The sequence below is a fragment of the Bufo bufo genome, chromosome 8, assembly GCF_905171765.1.
Source record: "Bufo bufo chromosome 8, aBufBuf1.1, whole genome shotgun sequence".
In the NCBI taxonomy this organism is placed as follows: domain Eukaryota; kingdom Metazoa; phylum Chordata; class Amphibia; order Anura; family Bufonidae; genus Bufo; species Bufo bufo.
Window position 1 is genome coordinate 127,038,592 of NC_053396.1, and position 25,545 is coordinate 127,064,136.

Genomic DNA, 25,545 nt, shown 5'->3' on the forward strand with positions numbered 1-25,545 from the left:
GGTTGAGATTAAATTGGATGTAATTAACTTCTTGTGAGCTGGTCATTTTTTTGCATATCCATTGTCTAGCTATTGGATGGTAGCAGACCGTGCTCTATTTTGGTGAGCTTCCCATAAATATTTTTTTGTACACTAATTTATGAAGAGGCCTGAGCCTCATTACACATTAAGTGCATCCTTCAGGGCCGCAGAGATATCAAAGACCAGCATAAAATGACGGTCTTTGATAAATTACCCTAATGTGTCCACATCTGCAAGTTTTCACAAAGGATGGAATGCATCAATCCAGATACCATACTGTTTTATTTGTATCCAGAATACATTCTAGACAGAGTTTAATTTATAAATCTCAAAAAATAATATGGTAGGTTAAGAGAAAGAAGCTTCATAAAAGACATGGGGTCTCATTTAGTGTTTCACACCCCAGTTTTAGTAAAAATTCCACTGGAGCAAAATGCGTCTAATTTATTAAGAGTCACATAGCTGTTATGTCTGTGTGCCAGAAAAGGATACCTATACCAGCTACTCACATTTCTGCATTTCAGTTATAATTTTGTCCAGTTTTCTGAGGTAAATTATAGTAAATTATAGTGAGCCCACTCCAGCGAAGCTTCACTTCAATTTTTTTAAAGAAATTGGCAAAAGCAAAAATTGCAAAAATGTGCAACTTTTCTATGCCAGACAAATGGTGTACAGTCTTCATTAATGACCCCCACTGGGCGCAGGGTCAAAATGACATGAAGTGAGGTAAATATCCCTATATGAGAAATATGTTAAGGAGATAAGGAGCAGTTTACCAGCTTCATAAACTGGTGACAGTATAAAAATAACATAAACCAAATGGACTTTTACAAATGCTTATTAATGGCAGCCATCTAATTGAAGTGTTATCTGGAAAACCAGATGTAATGCACAGAGTCTGATCTGACGATCCACTCCCTGCTAAGTGCTCATCATTAACATGTTCCCAGAGTGTTTGGCAATTTAAAATGTTTGAATTAAATAATGTTTTAAAACAATCTGAACATTGTGTCAAGGATTCGTGGTGGAAATGTTCCTATCAGCCCTCCTTTTATGTATTTTACAAGATCAATATTATTTCTGCTTGTTTGTGCATCTTTGGCTCATTATCATTTCAAAGACAGAATATTAAAGAACATGATATTAAGTTACTGAAAAACAGCTCTGAAGCACAAACCGGTGCTCTACAAGTAAAATAAAGAATAGGAACCTACAGGTGAACATGTACGTTTTGTTATTTTTAGGCTTCATTCACACGTCCGTGTGTGTTTTGCGGATCCACGGATCCGCAAAACACGGACATCGGCGATGTGCGTTCCGTATTTTGCGGACCGCACATCGCCGGCACTTAGTAGAAAATGCCTAATCTTGTCCGCAATTGCGGACTAGAATAGGGCATGTTCTATTTTTTTCGGGAAAGGAATTGCGGACCCGGAAGTGCGGGTCCGCAATTCCGGATCCGGGCAGCACATTGTGCTGCCCCATAGAAATTGCGGACGTGTGAATGGACCCTTATAGTTTGAATGGCAATTTCCTAATATAATTTTATTAAACAATCGGGAAGTAGTCTGCCACAGATTTTTCCTATAGTCTGTATTCTGCATCCCATAAAAATGACTTTATGTCCTAAAAAAAAAAAAACTATTCTTGTCCGGACAAGGACAGGCATTGTTACAATGAATCCGCAAAAAAACTGATGTAACATGGACGTCACATGGAAGTCAACCTTTTTTTTGCGGATCCATGCTTTGTGGATCACCTAATACATATGCTCATATGCATGAGCCCTAACGCTGGGTTCACATCACTGTTTCATTTTCCATTCTTCTGTATCTTCAGAAGAACAGAAAACAACAACAACAAAAAAACGGATCCTTTATTTTAAGCATCCGTTATGCTTAGTTATGCATATTTGGATCCATTTTAGCCATTTCCATCTGAGATCTGTTATTATAGATGAAAAATTTATTTTTTCCATCTAAAATAATGGATTTCACATGGAAATGGCTGAAATGGATGCAAAATGTGCATAACGGATGCTTAAAATACAGGATCCTTTTTTTTTTTTATTGTTTTCTGTTCTTCTGATGGATCAGAAGAAAGGAACATGAAACGGTGATGTGAACCCAGCCTAAGGGCAAACAGCCTGTCAGAGTTCACTGGATCCTGTAACAGCGGCTGCTGTATGCCGCAGTTCCCCCGCTTATCGCGGCGGTCCCGTGGCGCTGTGCACAGCGGTGACCTGTGGCTGGTGCTTCGCATTTCACCACTGCGGTCCTGGGCTCTGTTTCTGTAAGTGTTATTGCTTTTGAAGATTCCGCTCCACAGCTTCCACTCATCCCTGGTTACAGCATGAGTTCGGCTGGTTTCGTGTTACACTGCTCTAAGGGCGGAGCGCATCACTCCCTGGGCTGTGTGGGTTAGGTCAGTTGACCTCGCTGACCAACTCTGGCTCTCCTGCAGGTATTTAATTGGCTCATCCCCCTTCCCAGATGCCTCAGTGTCAAGGTCCTTGAGTTTGCTGGTTCCTGTTACTCTCGTGAGCTCCTGATCTATACTTCGTCACTGGACTTTGCTTTTCATCTGATCCCTGCCTGCTTGCTTAGTCCCTCCTGTTGCCGACCCAGATTGCCTGACCTGTACCTGTGCCGCCTGCCCTGACCTATTGCCTGTCTGACCACGTCTCTGCCTTATCCTTTGGTCCTGCGCCATTGCTCCTGGTAACGTCTCTGCCCACCTGACTACGCTTGTACTTCTGGTACCTACTCAGGTACCTCCTGGTCCACCTGGACCAGCTGCCATTGACTCGGGGATTGCTCAGGAGTCGCCCCTGGCAACTACCCTAACAGCTCAAGTCTATCCTCACCATCTGAGGCTCTAGTGAAAACCAGGTAGTTGCTTAAACACGCCCCTCCAGAGTATAGCCAGTCAGTGGCACAGTGGGTTCACACCCACTGATCCGTGACAGATCCGGCATAGCTGGACACAGTCGTGCACCGGTCGCTCTTCAGAATAAATGCTGGCTTCAGCCTGACAAAAGATCCTGCAAGCCCTAACCAGGATTATTCTGGTAACTGAGTATCAAATAAGAATATATTTTTAACAAGTTCTTAAAGCATGGTCCCTGAAAGAGAAGATTCATACTTATCTGACCTACGCTGCTCCAGTGGCCAGCGCTGTCTCCATCTTCCAGTCCTGGCACTGTTTACATCCGGCTGGTTATGGACACGGTCACATGCACCATCCAGCCAATGACTGGTTTCAAAGTAATGTGGCCACAAGCAGCGCGTCATCACTGAAGCCAATCATTGGCTAAGGCAGTGCATATGACCATGCCCATAGCCAGCCGGATGTAAATAGTGCCGGGACCAGAAGATGGAGAGAGTGGAGGCAGCATAGAGAACCGGCGCAACGTGGAGCAGGTATGGTATGAATCTTCTGGGGCCATGCTGCAGGAATGGCAACATGCAATGTACTGTAAATGCTGTAGATTTCCCACAGCAGAATTACATCCAGAAAATCTGCACTTTTTACAGTAGCAGAAAAGGGTTGTATGAGCCTTGTTCCCAGACACAGGGCCATTTTGTCCATGTGATGTGTCTGGTATTGTTTTATAGCAATACTGACTCAAATTAGGCTGAGCTGTCATTCAATAGCCTGTGCCTCATCATAAATTAGTCACATTCTTCGGCATTTCAAACACCAGTCTTTGATAAATGTCCCCAAATTGCCCATAACGAGTGGCATGTATGGCATAGCACATCAGCTGGTACTTGTTTTTTTGCCTTTTATATGTTTGAATTATCAACTCTTTTTCGTAAATGCACACAATAGTTTGACCCCTGTATACAGTTTCCATTATTGTTAGGCCTCATGCACACGACTGTTGTGTGCATCCGTGGCCGTTGTGCCGTTTTCAGTTTTTTTTCGCGGACCCATTGACTTTCAATGGGTCCGTGGAAAAATCGGAAAATGCACCGTTTTGCAGCCGAGACCGTGATCCGTGTATCCTGTCCGTCAAAAAAATAGGACCTGTCCTATTTTTTTGACGGACAACGGTTCACGGACCCATTCAAGTCAATGGGTCCGTGAAAGAACACGGATGCACACAAGATTGGCATCCGTGTCCGTGATCCGTGGCCGTAGGTTACTTTTATACAGACGGATCCGAAGATCCGTCTGCATAAAAGCTTTTTCAGAGCTGAGTTTTCACTTTGTGAAAACTCAGAACCGACAGTATATTCTAACACAGAGGCGTTCCCATGGTGATGGGGACGCTTCAGGTTAGAATTTACTAAAAGAACTGTGTACATGACTGCCCCCCCCCTGTAGTTAACACATTGGTGGCCAGTGTGGCCGGCCCCCCCCCTCCCTCCCCTGTAGTTAACTCATTGGTGGCCAGTGCGGCCGCCCCCCCCCCCTCCCCTGTAGTTAACTCATTGGTGGCCAGTGGGCCCCCCCCCTCCCCTGTAGTTAACTCCTTGGTGGCCAGTGCGGCCGGCCCCCCTCCCTCCCCTGTAGTTAACTCGTTGGTGGCCAGTGGGCCCCCCCCTCCCTCCCCTGTAGTTAACTCGTTGGTGGCCAGTGGGCCTTCTCCCCTCCCTCCCCCTCCTAATTAAAATCTCCCCCCTATCATTGGTGGCAGCGGAGAGTACCGATCGGAGTCCCAGTTTAATCGCTGGGGCTCCGATCGGTAACCATGGCAACCAGGACGCTACTGCAGTCCCGATTGCCATGGTTACTTAGCAATTTGTAGAACCATTATACTTACCTGGCCACCAACGAGTTAACTACAGGGGAGGGAGGGGGGGGGGCCCACTGGCCACTAACGAGTTAACTACAGGGGAGGGGGGCTGGCCGCACTGGCCACCAATGAGTTAACTACAGGGGAGGGGGGGGGGGCGGCCGCACTGGCCACCAATGAGTTAACTACAGGGGAGGGAGGGGGGGGCGGCCACACTGGCCACCAATGTGTTAATTACAGGGGGGGGCTGCCCCCTGCTGCCTGGCAGCACCTGCCAGGCAGCAGGGGGCAGTCATGTACACAGTTCTTTTAGTATATTCTAACCTGAAGCGTCCCCATCACCATGGGAACGCCTCTGTGTTAGAATATACTGTCGGATTTGAGTTTCACAATGTAACTCAAATCCGACGGTATATTCTAACATAGAGGCGTTCCCATGGTGATGGGGACGCTTCAAGTTAAAATATACCATCGGATTGGAGAAAACTCCGATCCGATGGTATATTAACTCCTGACTTTACATTGAAAGTCAATGGGGGACGGATCCATTTGAAATTGCACCATATTGTGTCAACGTCAAACGGATCCGTCCCCATTGACTTGCATTGTAATTCAGGACGGATCCGTTTGGCTCCGCACGGCCAGGCGGACACCAAAACGACATTTTTTTCATGTCCGTGGATCCTCCAAAAATCAAGGAAGACCCACAGACGAAAAAACGGTTCACTGAAAAACGGAACCCCGTTTTGCGGACCGCAAAAAAAATACGGTCGTGTGCATGAGGCCTTAGCAGCACATTTCCTGTTTAGGCAATGATTTTTAGGTCATCACAATAGATGCGATCGACGATAAACTAGTGACTTATTGTTTGATAACTGAACATTTCTGCTTTAAGCCAGGGATGCTCAACCTGCGGCTCTCCAGCTGTTGTAAAACTACAACTCCTATCATGCCCTGCTGTAGGCTGATAGCTATGGAATGTCCGGGCATGCTGGGAGTTGTAGTTTTGCAACAGCTGGAGGGCCGCAGGTTGGGCATCCCTGCTTTAAGCAGTAAATGTGAACCAACAGCTGTATTGGAAAGTGCGGTGCAGTGAAGCTGCTATGCTGCCTCCTATATTAGACCCAGAGGTCGTGTAATCGCTGGATGTCTTGGGGAAAGCAGAGCTGCTGGTTCTTAGCAAACCCTGATCAGCTCTGCCTTTGTCAAATTCCCCCACAGGGGGCTGTTTTTCCTGTAACTGTGGCTCCTTTGGATGCCCCAGCTACAGTGGAAAAACTGCAAAATACCGCACTCATCGAAAGGAAAAGACAATAAACCACTTCAGTATTCTCCTCGGGGTCTCAATCATCCATTTGTTTCGGCATCTGACTATCATCACCATCATCTATTTGTTACACCATCTGATTACCATCATCATTTAGTTCCAATCATCAATTGGTGATCTCCAATTTTCTTGCATTTCTGTTACCTTCTCGAATTGATACATGCTTTGTATTATTGTACTGGCTATTACACAATTCAGCATTTGATTAAGGTGCTCTCTCCCTAAGAAGAGTTATTTCCCCCCTGACAATTCAGCACTGTAATCTTGGGGGGTTTCTGAGTACTGGCAGATACTGTACCCTGTATTTGGCAACTGCTATATGTGAAGGCCAGTTCTGATTTTCAGCCACAGTAGTTACAATATAGCTCCAGTCATCATTAATTACAAAAAAACAAACATTGTGTGATATCTTCTAATGGCTGGTAATTGGTTAAGGTCCAAACATTTAGGAGTAAATACAATGAGTAATGCTAGATTTCCTGTTTGGCTTCATAAAACCTGAGACACATTTGTGTAATTAGACGCTAAACAGGACTCCTCTGCTGTATTTTCATTGAGGTGTGCAAGAGAACGCCCATTGACAAAAGAACAACAGCCTGGAAAACAAATGATACGTCTCTGTATAATTAAATGCTTTCAATTGGGACCTGTTGTCAGTGTCTGTAAACAACTTAGAGAAATCCTCTAATGTGCCCTTAATTACACTCCACGTCAGCTTCAGGCCCTTTTATACTCTGTGTAAACAGAGCCACACCCGCACATCTTACACATACTGCAGACATTCCCAGGAAACGGCTTCAGAGATTTGGGTGCAGTTTAGGCTACGTTCACATCTGCGTTAGGGCTCTTTCACACTTGCGTTGTTGTGTTCCGGCATAGAGTTCCGTCGTCGGGGCTCTATGCCGGAAGAATCCTGATCAGGATTATCCCCATGTATTCTGAATGGAGAGAAATCCGTTCAGGATGCATCAGGATTAGAGTTGAGCGAACACCTGGATGTTCGGGTTCGACGAGTTCGGCCGAACTTTCGAAAAATGTTCGGGTTCGGGATCCGAACTCGACCCGAACTTCATCCCGAACCCGAACCCCATAGAAGTCAATGGGGACCCGAACTTTTGGGCACTAAAAAGGCTGTAAAACACACCCGGAAAGGGCTAGAGGGCTGCAAAAGGCAGCAAAATGTAGTTAAATCCCCTGCAAACAAATGTAGATAGGGAAATGATGAGTTAACATAAAATAAATAAAAATTAAACAATATTAATTGGAGTGAGGTCCCATAGCACAGAATCAGGCTTCAAGTCACCCACCAATGGAGAAGGTCACTTACTATTATTTTGACCACAGCACCTAGACAAAGGAGAGAGGTCCCACAGCAGAGAACCAGGCATCATATCACCCACCACAGGAGTAGGCCACCATTTAGTTACTTTGACCCCTACACCCAGACGGAGGAGAGAGGTTACACAGCAGAGAATCAGGCATTTAGATCACCCACCACAGGAGTAGGCCACCATTGAATCAGACCCCGGCAACCATGTCAGATGGCACAAGCATAAGCTTTATATCAATCAGCACAGGAGAAGGCAACTTTGACAGACTTTGACCCCTACACCCGGACGGAGGAGAGAGGTTTCAAAGCAGAGAATCAGGCATTTAGATCACCCACCACAGGAGTAGGCCCCAATTTAATGGGACCCCGGCAACCATGTCAGATGGCACAACCATCAGCTTCATATCAATCAGCACAGGAGAAGGCGACTTTGAAAGACTTTGACCCCTACACCCAGACGGAGGAGAGAGGTTTCACAGCAGAGAATCAGGCATTTAGATCACCCACCACAGGAGTAGGCCCCCATTGAATCAGACCCTGGCAACCATGTCAGATGGCACAACCATCAGCTTTATATCAATCAGCACAGGAGAAGGCGACTTTGAAAGACTTTGACCCCTACACCCAGATGGAGGAGAGAGGTTTCACAGCAGAGAATCAGGCATCATATCAACCACCACAGGAGAAGCCACCATTTAGTTACTTTGACCCCTGCACCCAGGAAGAGGAGAGAGGCACCACAGCACATATTCTGGCATCATATCAGCCACCACAGGAGAAGCCACCATTGAGTTACTTTGACCCCCGCACCCAGGAAGAGGAGAGAGGCACCACAGCACATATTCTGGCATCATATCAGCCACCACAGGAGAAGCCACCATTGAGTTACTTTGACCCCCGCACCCAGGAAGAGGAGAGAGGCACCACAGCACATATTCTGGCATCATATCAGCCACCACAGGAGAAGCCACCATTGAGTTACTTTGACCCCTGCACCCAGGAAGAGGAGAGAGGCCCCACAGCACATATTCTGGCATCATACTAACCACCACAGGAGAAGCCACCATTGAGTTACTTTGACCCCTGCACCCAGGAAGAGGAGAGAGGCCCCACAGAACATATTCTGGCATCATATCAGCCACCACAGGAGAAGCCACCATTGAGTTACTTTGACCCCCGCACCCAGGAAGAGGAGAGAGGCACCACAGCACATATTCTGGCATCATATCATTATTCACAGTTTGAACATAATCCTGTTCAGGGGAATCTGTTGTAGAATGAGGAGATATATATAAACAATTTCACAGAACTGCCACCATTCTAAAATATAACCTTTATTTTTATTATATAAAAGTAGTTACACCCTTTAATAAATACAAAAAAAAATATAGAAAGATACGAATCTAGGTCTGGTAGTGAATTAACACTGAGGTTAAATGGTAGGGTTGGAATAGGTTAGTAGGGACCTATTGGGATAATTGTCCCTAGTTCTAGCCCTGATGTATGATACCCTACCTGAATACGGAATAGCCGCCCTGATAAGGGCGATCCCGTTTCTCGTACCTCCTGGTGGCCCTAATGCGACCCTAATAGGGGAGGATAAACTACCTAGAATAACGACCTATACTAAAGTACAGAAAAAAAATAACAATTAGAACAATGTAAGTACCCAAAATAAGTGAAGGTGAATATCCAGGTGAGTATCAAAAAATATAAATAAAATATAGAAAGATAAGAATGTTCAAAAAAGTCCCTACGCGTTTCGCCTGGTTGTTGTCAGGCTCATCAGGGGACAAAGTTGATCAAGGAAAACCCGACACCCGAGTACCTAATATATTATTGTATACACTTTAGTTAATTTATTTTAATTATTTTTATTTTATAAAATCATGATAGAAAACCACTGGTTCGGATGGACATAGATGCACTATCAGCCTAATGGCTGGTTAGTTAGTCCAACAGAAGATGATGTCATGCCAGTTATGGATTTGAGAGATACGGTCAGGTATGTATAGTCTGGTCACGGATGACTCATGAATCTCACAGTCCACAATATGGCTGACTACTGATACACCAATCTATGTATACCACTATATATCCCACATACACTGTTAGAATGGGTTAGTCGTCAGAGACCAAATCAGCAATATTTAGCTAATTGAAACAATAGATATTGATCTATCTTGATGATCAGACATAAAAATGTCCACAGATACTGCGGCACAAATGACAGTCAGATGATGCTGTCATAGAGTGCGGTACTTGCGTTACCCAGGGAGGGTTAGTAGGCCGTTGATGATGACCACAGGTTAGGAGGCCAGTGTATGTTGATGCATCCTGATGGCGTTGGGATGTGCTGACATCCGGTCGATATGATAGCAGTGAAATGCCGACGTTATTACCTTTAAATAGTATTTCCGGGTGTCTAATGGGCTCTGAGGCTCATGTGATATGTATCACGTGCGGCGTCATAGGTCAGATGTTTATCACGTGACCGGGTCAAAGGGGAAGCCGCACATGTGACCGGATGAGGTCACACTGTCAAGGGGCGTGAGTAAGATGGAAAGGGGATCGCGATAAGGAAGCCAGAGAGTCAAAGACATGTGGCTGAAGTGCCGGTCACGTGACTTGGTGAGGTCACAGTGCCGAACGTAAGACTAGGTGGAGCCACAAGTCGGGAGCGTGGTAACTAAGTGATGTATGGTAACAACTCCTGTCACATGACTATAAGAGCCGGTCATGTGACTGACAAACGAAATCAGGAAAAGATAAATATAAATGGGAAACGGAGGATATAGAACTGAAAAAGGCCAGTCTTTATTTTCTTCCCAAGCAGAGTATAATATAGTGGGAGAGGGATGATGTAACAATATGTGGGATATAAGAAATAAATCAAATACAGATGTATGTATCAGTAGAAAATTATCTTCTTATTTGATAGATAACCAGTGGATGAATAAATAAAGGGAGACCAACTACTATATATGTATATATGAGGATCCAAGTTGGGGCGGTTAATTCCCCAGACAACAAGTGTTGTATTCTATAAATGATAGATGGATCCTAAAGGATAGAAGGCCTCAAATAAAGCACGCATAATCTATATTTTCATTTAGTCCTGCTGGTGTGACAGTATTCAATCTGAAGATCCATCTGGATTCTTTCTGTTTTAATAGTTTATCTAAATCACCACCTCGCTTGGACATTTTTAAAACCTCAATCATAAAGAAATGAATACTTTTATTAGACCCTGCATGGTTCATCCAAATGTGTCTAGATATCGGTTTATCCCGTTTATTGCGGATATCACCGATATGTTCTAGAATACGTTTTTTGAAAATTCTCTTGGTTTTACCAACGTACATGAGTCCACAGTCACATTCGGCCATATAGACAATCCCAGAGGTGTTGCAGTTGGCAAAACTACGGGCGTAGAAGGTCCGGTCTGCCCGACTATTCGTAAATGTTTTGCCTGGGGCTATGAATGTACAAGCTTTGCATTTGCCGCATCTGAATGTGCCCACCTGTCTATTAGACAGCCATGTATTCTTTTCTGGGAGCTCGAAGTGACTGTGGACCAATGTATCACCTATATTCCGTCCACGTCTATAGGTGATCGCCGGATTTTCAGGCAAAACCTGCGTTAGATCAGAATCTGTCTTAAGAAGGGACCAGTAACGATTCAGGATGTCTCTGACCTGTCTAGATTCTGAGTCAAAGGTACCCACGATTCTAATTAGGTCTTGGGAATTTGTTTTCTTAGGTTGCGGTTGAAGTAAGGAGGTACGATCTTTTGAGGTAGCCCAGTCCCATGCCTGAAAAAGGCACGGATCTGGGTAACCCCTCTGCTTAAACCGTTCAAATAGTTTAGATGCTTCCTGTGTGAAGCTATGGTCATCAGAGCAGTTCCTCCGGGCTCTTAAAAACTGGCCTTTGGGGATACCTCTCTTAAGAGGGATTGGGTGAAAACTGTCCCAACGTAGAAGACTGTTGGTGGAGGTCTTTTTCCTAAACAGAGTCGTCTTAATGTGATTATGTTCATCCCTTGTCAGGCATACATCTAGAAAATTGATGGTATTGCAGTGTATTTCTGAAGTGAAAAAGAGTCCGATGTGATTCAAATTAAGGACATGCATAAATTGTTGGAATTGACTCACTGTACCTGACCAAAGTAATAGAATATCGTCTATGTATCTGGACCATAGTGTAATGAATCTGGTCCAAGATAACATAGATTCGGAAAAGACGACCGTATCCTCCCACCAGCCCAGGAGCAGGTTAGCATAGGTGGGCGCACAAGGGCTACCCATCGCAGTGCCCCTGAGCTGGTGGTAGAAGCGGTCCTCAAAAATGAAATAGTTGTGCGTCAATACAAAATTAAGGAGTTGGAGGGTAAACTGATTATGTTGGTGTAAATCAATGGATCTTGAGTCCAAATAGTATTTAACCGCTGATAAACCCTTGTTATGGGGGATGGAAGTATAGAGAGCTTCTACATCAATTGAAGCGAACCAACTGTCAGGTTCTATACTAACCCCCTCCACTCTTTGTAATAAGTCTGTTGTATCCCGTAAATATGACGGGAGTGTTAAAACAAAGGGGCGTAGAACTTTATCAATGTAGACACCGGAATGATGCGTAAGGCTCTCTATTCCCGACACTATGGGGCGTCCTTTTAAGGGGGAAATCCCTTTATGTATTTTTGGGAGTCCATATAGTGTCGCTATTTTTGGTGTGGTGGTTAATAGATAATCGTATTCCTTCCGGTCTATACATTTGTTTTCAAGGCCCTCTTTAAGAATCTGAAAGAGTTCAGCATGAAATCTCTCAGTCGGATCCCCCTTTAGGACCACATAGCTGTTTGTATCAGAGACTAAAGAGTGACACATATCTCTGTATTGTTGTACCGAGAGGATGACGATGTTCCCCCCTTTGTCAGAGGGTTTAATTATGATGTCCTTATTTGTGTTGAGATTTTGCAACGCTGTTATTTCTGCCCGGGAGTAGTTTTTTTTGGGGGTGGTGTATCTTATTTTTTCCAGATCTCGTATTACTGATTTCAAAAAGATGTCAATATTGGCATCATTCAAGGTTCTCGGCGGCATTTTTACACTTTTGTTTTTCAAGGTAGTGAAGGGACCCTGCCCCCTTGGTCGTTCACTTTCTTCTAGAAGATGCATAAGGGTATCCATGCCTTCCAGATCCCCCATTTCTAGGCCAAGTTCCTGGCATCTTTTTTGGTCGGATGTTACAAAGATTTTATGCCAGCGTAGTTTTCTGGTGAATAGTTGTATGTCCTTGATCCACTCGAAACAATCAAATCTAGTTGTTGGTACATATGTGAGACCCTTTCTTAATACAGACATCTCGTCTTCGGACAGTATTTTCCCTGATAAATTAATGATTAAGGTATTTTCAGTACATGATTTATCTATTTTTTGGTATTGACCTGCGAGTGTGTTAATTGGCGATCTCTCAACGCATAGATGTTCGGTGGTGATGGGCCTAAAAAAGTCGCAGGAATCGTGGTCGTAGATTGAATAGTTGGAGTTGGAGTGGCTGATAAGGATGAGGGCCCAGATGTATAACACATCTGTTCGGATTGTTCCTGATTGGTTCTCACCCCATCTGTCAATCCACCCCTGTTTTGTTGACCCCATGGTCTAGGTGCGTAACCACTTGAATATTGTTCGTTACGCCAATTGGATCTAGGGGCCGAGTACCTATTACGTCCTCTATATCGTCCTCTTCCCCTCCAATTGGATCTTTGATTGGGGTATTGTGGATGATAGGTGGATGATTCGGGGTCTGAGCTTTCTAATTCGGAAGCTGATGTATCAGTAATTGAACCCCTTTTAATCCCCCCTTTGGTAATGTATGCCGTATTGTTTTTAAATTCAGTTAAATCTTTTGAAAACTGTCTGTGTTTCCTTTCGACAAGAATTGATCTATATTTTTCTATATTATTTTGTAGTTCAAGTTCTTTATTGCCAAAGTCAGTGTGGTCTCTAAATTTTAATGCGGTCTCTGTTAAGGTCAATTTTTTCTTTTCAAGCTGTTCGATATTATTCTTTTCTTGCTCAAGTAGCAAGCCCATAAATCTGATTGAACTTGCTGTGGCTTCAGTTTCCCATTTAACCAATAGTTCCGGACTACTGATCCGTGGTGCTGGGCGTATATAGATTCTAAGGCCACTAGGGACAATTGAATTTTTTATGTAGTTATTTAGGGATTGAATCTCCCACCATGTTTTAATATACTCCTTGTGGATGTCATACAGGTCTTTAAAGATAGTTTTAATTGAGGGGGTAGTTATGTTGGATAGAACTAATTCTTTGTCTGAAAAGATCTCACTGGCTTCTGTTAGCCACCTGTCTTCGTTTGTCTGTGTGCTTAAAAAGCCAGCCATCACATGGATATTGTGATGGATATTTGGTTCATATAGTTTTTGAAATTCAAAACAAGACAATATATTATTCACAGTTTGAACATAATCCTGTTCAGGGGAATCTGTTGTAGAATGAGGAGATATATATAAACAATTTCACAGAACTGCCACCAGAACTGCGTGAGTAAGATGGAAAGGGGATCGCGATAAGGAAGCCAGAGAGTCAAAGACATGTGGCTGAAGTGCCGGTCACGTGACTTGGTGAGGTCACAGTGCCGAACGTAAGACTAGGTGGAGCCACAAGTCGGGAGCGTGGTAACTAAGTGATGTATGGTAACAACTCCTGTCACATGACTATAAGAGCCGGTCATGTGACTGACAAACGAAATCAGGAAAAGATAAATATAAATGGGAAACGGAGGATATAGAACTGAAAAAGGCCAGTCTTTATTTTCTTCCCAAGCAGAGTATAATATAGTGGGAGAGGGATGATGTAACAATATGTGGGATATAAGAAATAAATCAAATACAGATGTATGTATCAGTAGAAAATTATCTTCTTATTTGATAGATAACCAGTGGATGAATAAATAAAGGGAGACCAACTACTATATATGTATATATGAGGATCCAAGTTGGGGCGGTTAATTCCCCAGACAACAAGTGTTGTATTCTATAAATGATAGATGGATCCTAAAGGATAGAAGGCCTCAAATAAAGCACGCATAATCTATATTTTCATTTAGTCCTGCTGGTGTGACAGTATTCAATCTGAAGATCCATCTGGATTCTTTCTGTTTCAGGTAGGGTATCATACATCAGGGCTAGAACTAGGGACAATTATCCCAATAGGTCCCTACTAACCTATTCCAACCCTACCATTTAACCTCAGTGTTAATTCACTACCAGACCTAGATTCGTATCTTTCTATATTCTTTTTTGTATTTATTAAAGGGTGTAACTACTTTTATATAATAAAAATAAAGGTTATATTTTAGAATGGTGGCAGTTCTGTGAAACTGGCATCATATCAGCCACCACAGGAGAAGCCACCATTGAGTTACTTTGACCCCCGCACCCAGGAAGAGGAGAGAGGCACCACAGCACATATTCAGGCATCATATCACACACCACAGGAGAAGGCCTCTTTCAGTGATTTAGGCCTTTGGACCCAGACAGAGGAGAGAGGCACCACAGCACATATTCTGGCATCATATCAGCCACCACAGGAGAAGCCACCATTGAGTTACTTTGACCCCTGCACCCAGGAAGAGGAGAGAGGCCCCACAGCACATATTCTGGCATCATATCAGCCACCACAGGAGAAGCCACCATTTAGTTACTTTGACCCCTTCACCCAGGAAGAGGAGAGAGGCACCACAGCACATATTCTGGCATCATATCAGCCACCACAGGAGAAGCCACCATTTAGTTACTTTGACCCCTTCACCCAAACAGAGGAGAGAGGTTCCACATCAGAGAATCAGGCATCATATCAACCACCACAGGAGTAGGCCACAATTTAGTTTATTTGACCCCTGCACCCAGGAAGAGGAGAGAGGCCCCACAGCACATATTCTGGCATCATATCACACACCACAGGAGAAGGCCTCTTTCAGTGATTTAGGCCTTTGGACCCAGACAGAGGAGAGAGGTCAGAGATTAGCTTCATATCCCCCAGCACAGCAGAAGACCGCTTTATTTGACTTAGGCCTCAGCACCCAGACAGAAGACAGAGGTAGCATGGCAGAGGTTATGGCTTCATGTCACCCGTTAGTTTAACCGGCCACTTTCATCTGGTTAGGCCCCGGCGCCCAGACAGAGAAGAGTTTCATTCAACTGTGGGTTTCATAAAATTTGTATCAAATAAAGAAGTGGCCCGTAGCACAACAAGACATGTTTTAGGCAGTTAATAAGGACTACTCTGCACAAGGGAGGGACAGGTCCTGTGGGATCCATGCCTGGTTCATCTTTATGAAGGTCAGCTTGTCCACGTTGGCTGTGGACAGGCGGCTGCGCTTGTCAGTAATGACGCCCCCTGCCGTGCTGAATACGCGTTCAGATAAAACGCTGGCCGCCGGGCAGGAAAGCACCTCCAAGGCATAACATGCTAACTCTGGCCATGTGGACAATTTCGAAACCCAGTAGTTGAATGGGGCCGAACCATCCGTCAGGATGTGGAGGGGTGTGCAGACATACTGTTCAACCATGTTAGTGAAATGCTGCCTCCTGCTAACACGTTCCGTATCAGGTGTCGGTGCAGATAGCTGTGGCGTGGAGACAAAACTTTTCCACATTTCTGCCATGCTAACCCTGCCCTCAGATGAGCTGGCCGTGACACAGCTGCGTTGGCGACCTCTTGCCACTCCTCTGCCTTCACCTTCCACCTGTTCCCCTGTGACATGTGGGAATGCTCTCAAGAGCGCCTCTATCAGCGTGCGCTTGTACTCGCGCATCTTACGGTCGCGCTCCAGTTCAGGAATTAAAGTGGGCACATTGTCTTTATACCGGGGATCCAGCAGGGTGGCCACCCAGTAGTCTGCACACGTTAAAACGTGGGCAACTCTGCTGTCGTTGCGCAGGCATTGGAGCATATATTCGCTCATGTGGGCCAGGCTACCCATGGGTAAGGACAAGCTGTCCTCTGTGGGAGGCGTATCGTCATCGTCCACCGTATCCCCCCAGCCACGCACCAGTGATGGGCCTGGGCTGCCACCCCGCTGTGAACTTGCGTCATCCTCGTCCCCCTCCACCTCCTCCTCCTCATCCTCCTCGTCCTCCAGTACAGTGCCTTGGCTGGCGACTTGTGAACCTGTCCTCTGCTGCTTAAACAAACCTCCCTCTGAGCCACTTCGAACAGACTGGCCCGAAAGTGTTAGAAACGAGCCCTCATCCTCCTCCTCCTCCTCCACCTGGGCCACCTCCTCTAACATCATTGCCCTAAGTGTTTTCTCAAGGAGACATAGTGTCACTACCAGAGCTTTGGGACGTTCTCACAGCTCTGTTTCTCCACCCCTGTGATGATGTCACTACTAGAGCTGGGAGGCGTTCTTACTACTCTGTTTACTTCTGGTTTCTTTCACCACAGCTGTCCTTCATGTGTTTGATTTCCCTCTCTTTATATCACCCCTCCTCCTATGATAGGATGTGGATTATAGTTCTCACTTCAGTTGTGGCTCTTGCTTTGGTTTCTTCACTTGTAGCTATCAGTCCACTGGACCTGTGTTCTGCTGCAGCTAGCACTCCGGATTTTGCCAGCCTGTCCTTGGATCCGTCTTCTCTGCGGCTACAACACCTTCAGCTAAGTCTGCAGACATTGTTGTATTCCTGTTTGTTTTCTGACTGGATCTGAGGTGGCCACGGTTCCCTCCATATACTGAGTAGGGCACTGGTGGCCGTGCCCCTTCCACTATTGTAGGGGTTACAGTGGTCATTAGTCTTAGGCACGTGGGCATGCCTCGTTCCACCTTTTGGATCCGGGCATGTGCTTTAGCAGAATAGGGAAAGCGTTGAGGGTCGGACAGGGGTCACCCTTTATCCTCCCTAGTTCTGGGTCCAGTCAGTTGCTCTGTACTGTGAATTACTATCGTTGCTCACATACACTCGTGACATTATAATCCACCAAAACAGTCCTTTTTTGACATGGATCCGCTTTCTGACCTGGTTGACCGCATGCAGGGTCTTTCTTTGGAAGTAGCGGATCTCCGTCAATCTATGACCCAGCTTCAAGCATTGGGCCCTGCTCCGGCTCATGGAGTCTGTTGCGAGCCAAAAGTCTCACTTCCGGAGACGTTCTCCGGGGGCAGTGAGAATTTTGTTCGTTTCAGAGAGGCATGCAAACTCCATTTTTGCTTGTGTCCTCACTCTTCTGGTAATCAAGAGCAGAGGGTGAGGATTGTCATCTCCCTGCTCAGGGGTAATGCTCAGACTTGGGCTTTTTCGCTGCCATCAGGGGATCCCTCCCTTCGATCCGTGGAGGGATTTTTTGTGGCCCTGGGGCAGATTTATGATGACCCGGATCGTGTTGCTCTGGCCGAATCTAACCTACGTGTTTTATGCCAGAACAAACGGTCTGCGGAGCTTTATTGTTCTGAATTTCGGAGATGGGCAGCTGATTCGGGTTGGAATGATGCTGCACTCCGGAGTCAGTTCTGTCATGGTCTCTCGGAGAGATTAAAAGATGCGTTTGCTTTCCATGAGAGACCAACGTCCTTAGAGTCTGCCATGTCATTGGCGGTACGCCTTGACAGGCGTCTAAGAGAAAGAAACGAGACCTCTCTGTCCAGCCATTTTCAGTCTAGGGGCAGTGGTGCGGACTCATTCAGTGTGCAGGAGCCTCATCCTGTCTCGCTCCCCTCTGAGGAGGAGCCCATGCAGCTAGCTCGACTTGCCCCTGATAAAAGAGGATTTAGTCCTCAGAGTATGGTCTGTTTTTGTTGTGGGGGCATAGGTCATTTGGCAAATGTTTGTCCGTCTAGGAGATTCTTGAACCGTACTAAGAGCGATAATAAGAGTAAAATCTCAAAAGGTAAATCATCAAGTTCTGCTTCATCTGCTACTTTGGGCAAAGTTGATGTAGGATTTGATGCTTTTCCTCTGACCTGCAGTTCCCGTTTTCTCCTGTCTGCCAGAGTGGCGCTAGAGAGCAAAGTCATTTCTTGTGAGATTTTTGTCGATAGTGGAGCGGCCGTCAATCTTATTGACACTCAATTTGTAGCCATGCATGGTTTTCAGGTTTGCACATTAGATAAAGATATACCTGTTTTTGCTATTGACTCTGCTCCACTCTCACAGAGATCTCTGAAGGGCATTGTTCACAATATCCGGCTAGCTGTAGGTGACACTCATGTGGAGGATATATCTTGTTTTGTCCTTAACGGATTGCCGTCTCCTCTAGTTTTGGGGTTACCCTGGCTCACTAGACATAACCCCACTATTGATTGGCAAGGAAGGCAAATAAATGAGTGGAGTGATTTTTGTAGAGAGAATTGTCTCACAGCGACTTTTGCAGAGGTGTCTACTAAAACGGTGCCATCATTTCTCTCTGATTTCTCGGACGTGTTTTCCGAGAGCGGTGTTCAGGAGCTACCTCCTCACCGGGAGTTTGACTGTCCCATTAACCTCATTCCCGGCGCCAAGCTGCCAAAAGCACGCCTCTACAATCTCTCACAACCGGAAAGAATCGCAATGCGAACTTACATCTCCGAGAGTCTCGAAAAGGGGCATATTCGTCCCTCAAAGTCACCTGTGGCCGCGGGTTTTTTTTTTGTTAAAAAGAAAGATGGCTCTCTGAGACCTTGCCTAGATTTTAGGGAGCTGAACCGTATCACGATTCGCGATCCCTATCCCCTTCCTCTGATCCCGGACCTCTTCAATCAAATTGTTGGGGCCAAGGTGTTTTCCAAATTGGATTTGAGAGGCGCGTACAACCTGGTCAGGGTCAGAGAGGGGGATGAATGGAAAACGGCCTTTAATACCCCTGACGGGCATTTCGAGAATCTCGTTATGCCTTTCGGCCTGATGAATGCTCCGGCCGTCTTTCAGCATTTTGTTAATAGTATTTTCTATCATTTAATGGGGAAATTCGTATTGGTATATCTTGACGATATTTTGATTTTTTCCCCTGATGTTCAGACCCATCAGGATCATCTTTTTCAGGTTCTGCAGATTCTGCGGGAAAATAAATTGTACGCCAAGCTGGAGAAATGTCTTTTTATGGTATCGGAGATTCAATTTCTGGGTTTTCTCCTCTCTGCTTCTGGTTTTCGCATGGATCCCGAGAAGGTCCGTGCTGTACTTGAGTGGGAGCTTCCTGAGAATCAGAAGGCATTGATGCGCTTTCTGGGTTTTGCGAACTATTACAGAAAGTTCATTTTGAATTATTCCTCTGTTGTCAAACCCCTCACTGACATGACAAAGAAGGGGGCGGATTTTTCCTCTTGGTCGGAGGAGGCGCTTGCAGCCTTTTCTAAGATTAAAGAGAATTTTGCGTCTGCTCCCGTCTTGGTGCATCCCGATGTTTCCTTACCTTTTATTGTTGAGGTGGATGCTTCCGAGGTGGGTGTGGGTGCGGTTTTGTCCCAGGGCCCTTCCCCTGCCAAGTGGCGACCCTGTGCCTTTTTCTCTAAAAAACTCTCCCCGGCAGAGAGAAACTATGATGTGGGAGATAGGGAGTTGTTGGCCATCAAGTTGGCTTTCGAGGAATGGCGCCATTGGTTGGAGGGGGCCAGGCACCCTATCACCGTTTTTACCGACCATAAGAATCTGGCATACTTGGAGTCGGCCAGGCGTATGAATCCGAGACAGGCCAGATGGTCTCTGTTCTTCTCCAGATTCAATTTTGTTGTTACATTCCGACCTGGGATAAAAAATGTAAAGGCTGATGCTCTCTCTCGCTGTTTTACGGGAGGAGGAAACTCCGAGGACCCGGGTCCCATTTTGGCGGAGGGGGTAGTTGTTTCTGCTCTATATTCCGATTTGGAGGCCGAGGTCCAGGCTGCCCAGACTGAGACACCTGCCCGTTGTCCTTCTGGGAAGTTGTTCGTGCCTCCTGAGCTACGTCACAAACTCTTTAAGGAGCATCATGATACGGTTCTTGCTGGTCACCCCGGGAGTAGAGCCACGGTGGATCTCATTGCTCGGAGATTTTGGTGGCCGGCTCTTCGTAAGTCGGTGGAGGGTTTTGTGGCTGCTTGTGAGACGTGCGCTCGAGCTAAGGTCCCTCGTTCACGGCCTTCAGGTTCCCTTCTCCCGTTACCCATTCCTTCCCGTCCTTGGACACACCTGTCCATGGACTTTATCACGGATCTTCCTCGTTCCTCGGGGAAGTCGGTGATCCTGGTGGTGGTGGACCGTTTTAGCAAGATGGCTCATTTCGTACCTTTCCTTGGTTTACCCAATGCTAAAACGTTGGCGCAAGCTTTTGTCGACCATATTGTTAAATTGCACGGCATTCCCTCTGATATTGTTTCCGATAGAGGCACGCAGTTTGTGTCCAGGTTCTGGAAGGCTTTCTGTTCTCGCCTGGGGGTTCGGCTGTCCTTCTCTTCTGCTTTTCATCCGCAGTCGAATGGTCAGACTGAGCGCCTCAATCAGAATCTGGAGACATATTTGCGCTGTTTTGTTTCAGAGAACCAGGAGGATTGGTGTTCATTTCTCCCTCTTGCTGAGTTTGCTCTGAACAACCGTCGTCAGGAATCTTCTGATAAGTCACCATTCTTTGGTGCATATGGGTTCCATCCGCAGTTTGGTACATTCTCGGGAGGGGCTCTTTCTGGTTTACCTGAGGAGGAGAGATTTTCCTCGTCTTTGTCTACCATTTGGCAAAAGATTCAGAGTAATCTTAAAAAGATGAGTGAGAGGTATAAGCGTGTGGCTGATAAGAGACGTGTGCCTGGTCCGGACCTGAATGTGGGTGATCTGGTGTGGTTGTCTACTAGAAACATTAAGTTGAAGGTTCCCTCCTGGAAATTGGGTCCCAAGTTTATTGGGCCTTATAAAATCTTGTCAGTCATCAATCCTGTTGCCTTCCGTCTTGATCTTCCACGGGTTTGGAAGATACATAATGTATTTCACAGATCTCTCTTAAAACCATATGTCCAGCCCACGGTACCCTCCTCTTTGCCTCCTCCTCCGATTTTGGTTGATGGCAATCTGGAGTTTGAGGTTTCCAGAATTGTGGACTCTCGCATGGTCCGCGGTTCTCTTCAGTACCTCGTTCATTGGAAGGGTTATGGTCCTGAGGAGAGGATGTGGGTTCCGGTGTCGGACATTAAAGCCACTCGCCTCATCAGGGCATTTCATAGGGCTCATCCTGAGAAGGTGGGTCCTGGGTGTCCGGAGTCCACCCGTAGAGGGGGGGGGGGGTACTGTCACTACCAGAGCTTTGGGACGTTCTCACAGCTCTGTTTCTCCACCCCTGTGATGATGTCACTACTAGAGCTGGGAGGCGTTCTCACTACTCTGTTTACTTCTGGTTTCTTTCACCACAGCTGTCCTTCATGTGTTTGATTTCCCTCTCTTTATATCACCCCTCCTCCTATGATAGGATGTGGATTATAGTTCTCACTTCAGTTGTGGCTCTTGCTTTGGTTTCTTCACTTGTAGCTATCAGTCCACTAGACCTGTGTTCTGCTGCAGCTAGCACTCCGGATTTTGCCAGCCTGTCCTTGGATCCGTCTTCTCTGCGGCTACAACACCTTCAGCTAAGTCTGCAGACATTGTTGTATTCCTGTTTGTTTTCTGACTGGATCTGAGGTGGCCACGGTTCCCTCCATATACTGAGTAGGGCACTGGTGGCCGTGCCCCTTCCACTATTGTAGGGGTTACAGTGGTCATTAGTCTTAGGCACGTGGGCATGCCTCGTTCCACCTTTTGGATCCGGGCATGTGCTTTAGCAGAATAGGGAAAGCGTTGAGGGTCGGACAGGGGTCACCCTTTATCCTCCCTAGTTCTGGGTCCAGTCAGTTGCTCTGTACTGTGAATTACTATCGTTGCTCACATACACTCGTGACACATAGAAGTGGTATTGTAACGCTGATAACAGTGTCATCGCCACTGGCCATGTTGGTGGAGTACTCGAAACAGCGCAGCAGGGCACACAGGTCTCGCATGGAGGCCCAATCATTGGTGGTGAAGTGGTGCTGTTCGGCAGTACGACTGACGCGAGCGTGCTGCAGCTGAAACTCCACTATGGCCTGCTGCTGCTCGCACAGTCTCTCCAGCATGTGCAAGGTGGAGTTCCACCGGGTGGGCACGTCGCATATGAGGCGGTGAGCGGGAAGGCCGAAGTTCCGCTGTAGCGCAGACAGGCGAGCAGCGGCAGGATGTGAACGGCGGAAGCGCGCACAGACGGCCCGCACTTTATGCAGCAGCTCTGACATGTTGGGGTAGTGGTGAATGAACCTCTGCACCACCAAGTTCAGCACATGCGCCAGGCAAGGGATGTGCGTCAAACCGGCTAGTCCCAGAGCTGCCACGAGATTTCGCCCATTATCGCATACCACCAGGCCTGGCTTGAGGCCCACCGGCAGAAACCACTCGTCGGTCTGTTGTTCAATACCCCGCCACAACTCCTTTGCGCTGTGGGGCCTGTCCCCCAAACATATGAGTTTCAGAATGGCCTGCTGACGTTTACCCCGGGCTGTGCTGAAGTTGGTGGTGAAGGTGTGTGGCTGACCGGATGAGCTGGTGGAAGCAGTGGAGGAGGAAGCCGAGTAGGAGGAGGAGGCTACAGGAGGCAGAGAATGATGCCCTGCGATCCTAGGGGGCGGAAGGACGTGCGCCAAGGAACTGTCCGGCGGGGGCCCAGCCGCCACTACATTCATCCAGTGTGCAGTTAGTGAGATATAGCGTCCCTGGCCGTGCTTACTGGTCCACGTATCTGTGGTTAGGTGGACCTTGCCACAAATGGCGTTGCGCAGTGCACACTTGATTTTATCGGACACTTGCATGTGCAGGGAAGGCACGGCTGTCTTGGAGAAGTAGTGGCGGCTGGGAACCACATACTGCGGGACAGCCATGGCCATCAGCTGTTTGAAGCTGTCTGTGTCCACCAGCCGGAATGACAGCATTTCAAAGGCCAGCAGTTTAGAAATGCTGGCGTTCAGGCCAAGGGCTCGAGGGTGACTCGGGGGGAATTTGCGCTTCCTCTCTAAGGTTTGAGATATTGAGAGCTGAACGCTGCTGTGTGATATAGTGGAGACGCTAGTTGACGGTGGCGGTGGTGGTGGTGTCGGTGGCACATCCTCTGTTTGCTGCTCGGCAGGTGGCAACATTCCTCTCGAGGCGGAAGCCGAGGCAGCAGCGGTAGAGGGAGCAGGGGGAGCCTCAGCGAGTGCCTGGTTTTTAAGGTGTGTACCCCACTGCAGTTCATGCTTTGCATGTAGATGCCTGGTCATGCAGGTTGTGCTGAGGTTCAGAACGCTAATGCCTCGCCTCAGGCTCTGATGGCAGAGCGTGCAAGTCACTCGGGTCTTGTCGGTAGGACATTGTTTAAAGAAGTGCCATGCCAGGGAACTCTTTGAAGCTGCCTTTGTGGGGCTGGGTCCCTGTTGGCGATGTCCAGTAGCAGGCGAACTCTGGGGGCGGCGGCTCGTCTGCTTTGGCCCCCTGCTCCCTCTTTGGCTTCGCTGTTGTCTCGGTCTCACCACTACCTCTTCCTCTGAACTGTGAAAGTCATCGCCACGACCTTCAGTACATGTGGGGTCTAAGACCTCATCGTCCTCTGCATCGTCTTCCACCCAGTCTCCCTCCCTGACCTCCTCCTGTTCAGTCTGCACACTGCAAAAAGACGCGGCAGTGGGCACCTGTGTTTCGTCATCATCAGAGAGTCGGTGACTCTGCTGTGGTGGTATTCCCATGTCCTCTTCATCTGGAGACATAAGTGGTTGTGCGTCAGTGCATGGTATGTCTTCCTCCACTGGGGAAGGGCTAGGTGGACGCCCCTGGGAAACCCTGGAAGCAGAGTCTTCAAACAGAAGAAGAGACTGCTGCATAACTTGTGGCTCAGACCGTTTCCCTGATATGCTTGGGGGTGATGTGACAGACTGATGGGCTTGGTTTTCAGGTGCCACCTGTGCGCTTTCCGCAGAAGACTGGGTGGAAGACCATGTGGTGAACGTGCTGGAAGCACTGTCGGCCACCCAATCGATTAATGCCTGTACCTGCTCAGGCCTTACCATCCTAAGAGCGGCATTGGGCCCCACGAGATATTGCGGTACATTCTGCCGGCTAGTTGAGGGAGTTCGTTCCCTACTGTGTGCGCCTGGGGCCGAACGGCCACGTCCTCTACCAGCAACAGAGGCTCCACGGACACCACCACGACCGCGTCCTCGTCCCTTAATAGTATTTTTCTTCATTGTTGCGATTCAACTCGCACCACAATGAAATATATTATTTTTTATAAGCAAAATCCCCTCACTGGAATACTTTCAGTCTTTTGACTGTATGGATTACAGATGGAATGACTGTTATATGTGAGTACCGCTTTCTTTGACAGATTCTAGTATGGTTACATATATGTTTTCCCAACCCCAGCACATTAGTTTGCTAATTCCAGATGTATGAAACGCAGGCCTAACTGTATCTAGTATATTGAACGCCAGATAAACTAACTTGGCCTTTTTTAAATAAAAAAAAAATTCCCTCACTGGAATACTTTCAGTCTTTTGACTGTATGGATTACAGATGGAATGACTGTTATATGTGAGTACCGCTTTCTTTGACAGATTCTAGTATGGGTACATATATGTTTTCCCAACCCCAGCACATTAGTTTGCTAATTCCAGATGTATGAAACGCAGGCCTAACTGTATCTAGTATATTGAACGCCAGATAAACTAACTTGGCCTTTTTTAAATAAAAAAAATCCCCTCACTGGAATACTTTCAGTCTTTTGACTGTATGGATTACAGATGGAATGACTGTTATATGTGAGTACCGCTTTCTTTGACAGATTCTAGTATGGGTACATATATGTTTTCCCAACCCCAGCACATTAGTTTGCTAATTCCAGATGTATGAAACGCAGGCCTAACTGTATCTATTATATTGAACGCCAGATAAACTAACTTGGCCTTTTTTAAATAAAAAAAAATTCCCTCACTGGAATACTTTCAGTCTTTTGACTGTATGGATTACAGATGGAATGACTGTTATATGTGAGTACCGCTTTCTTTGACAGATTCTAGTATGGGTACATATATGTTTTCCCAACCCCAGCACATTAGTTTGCT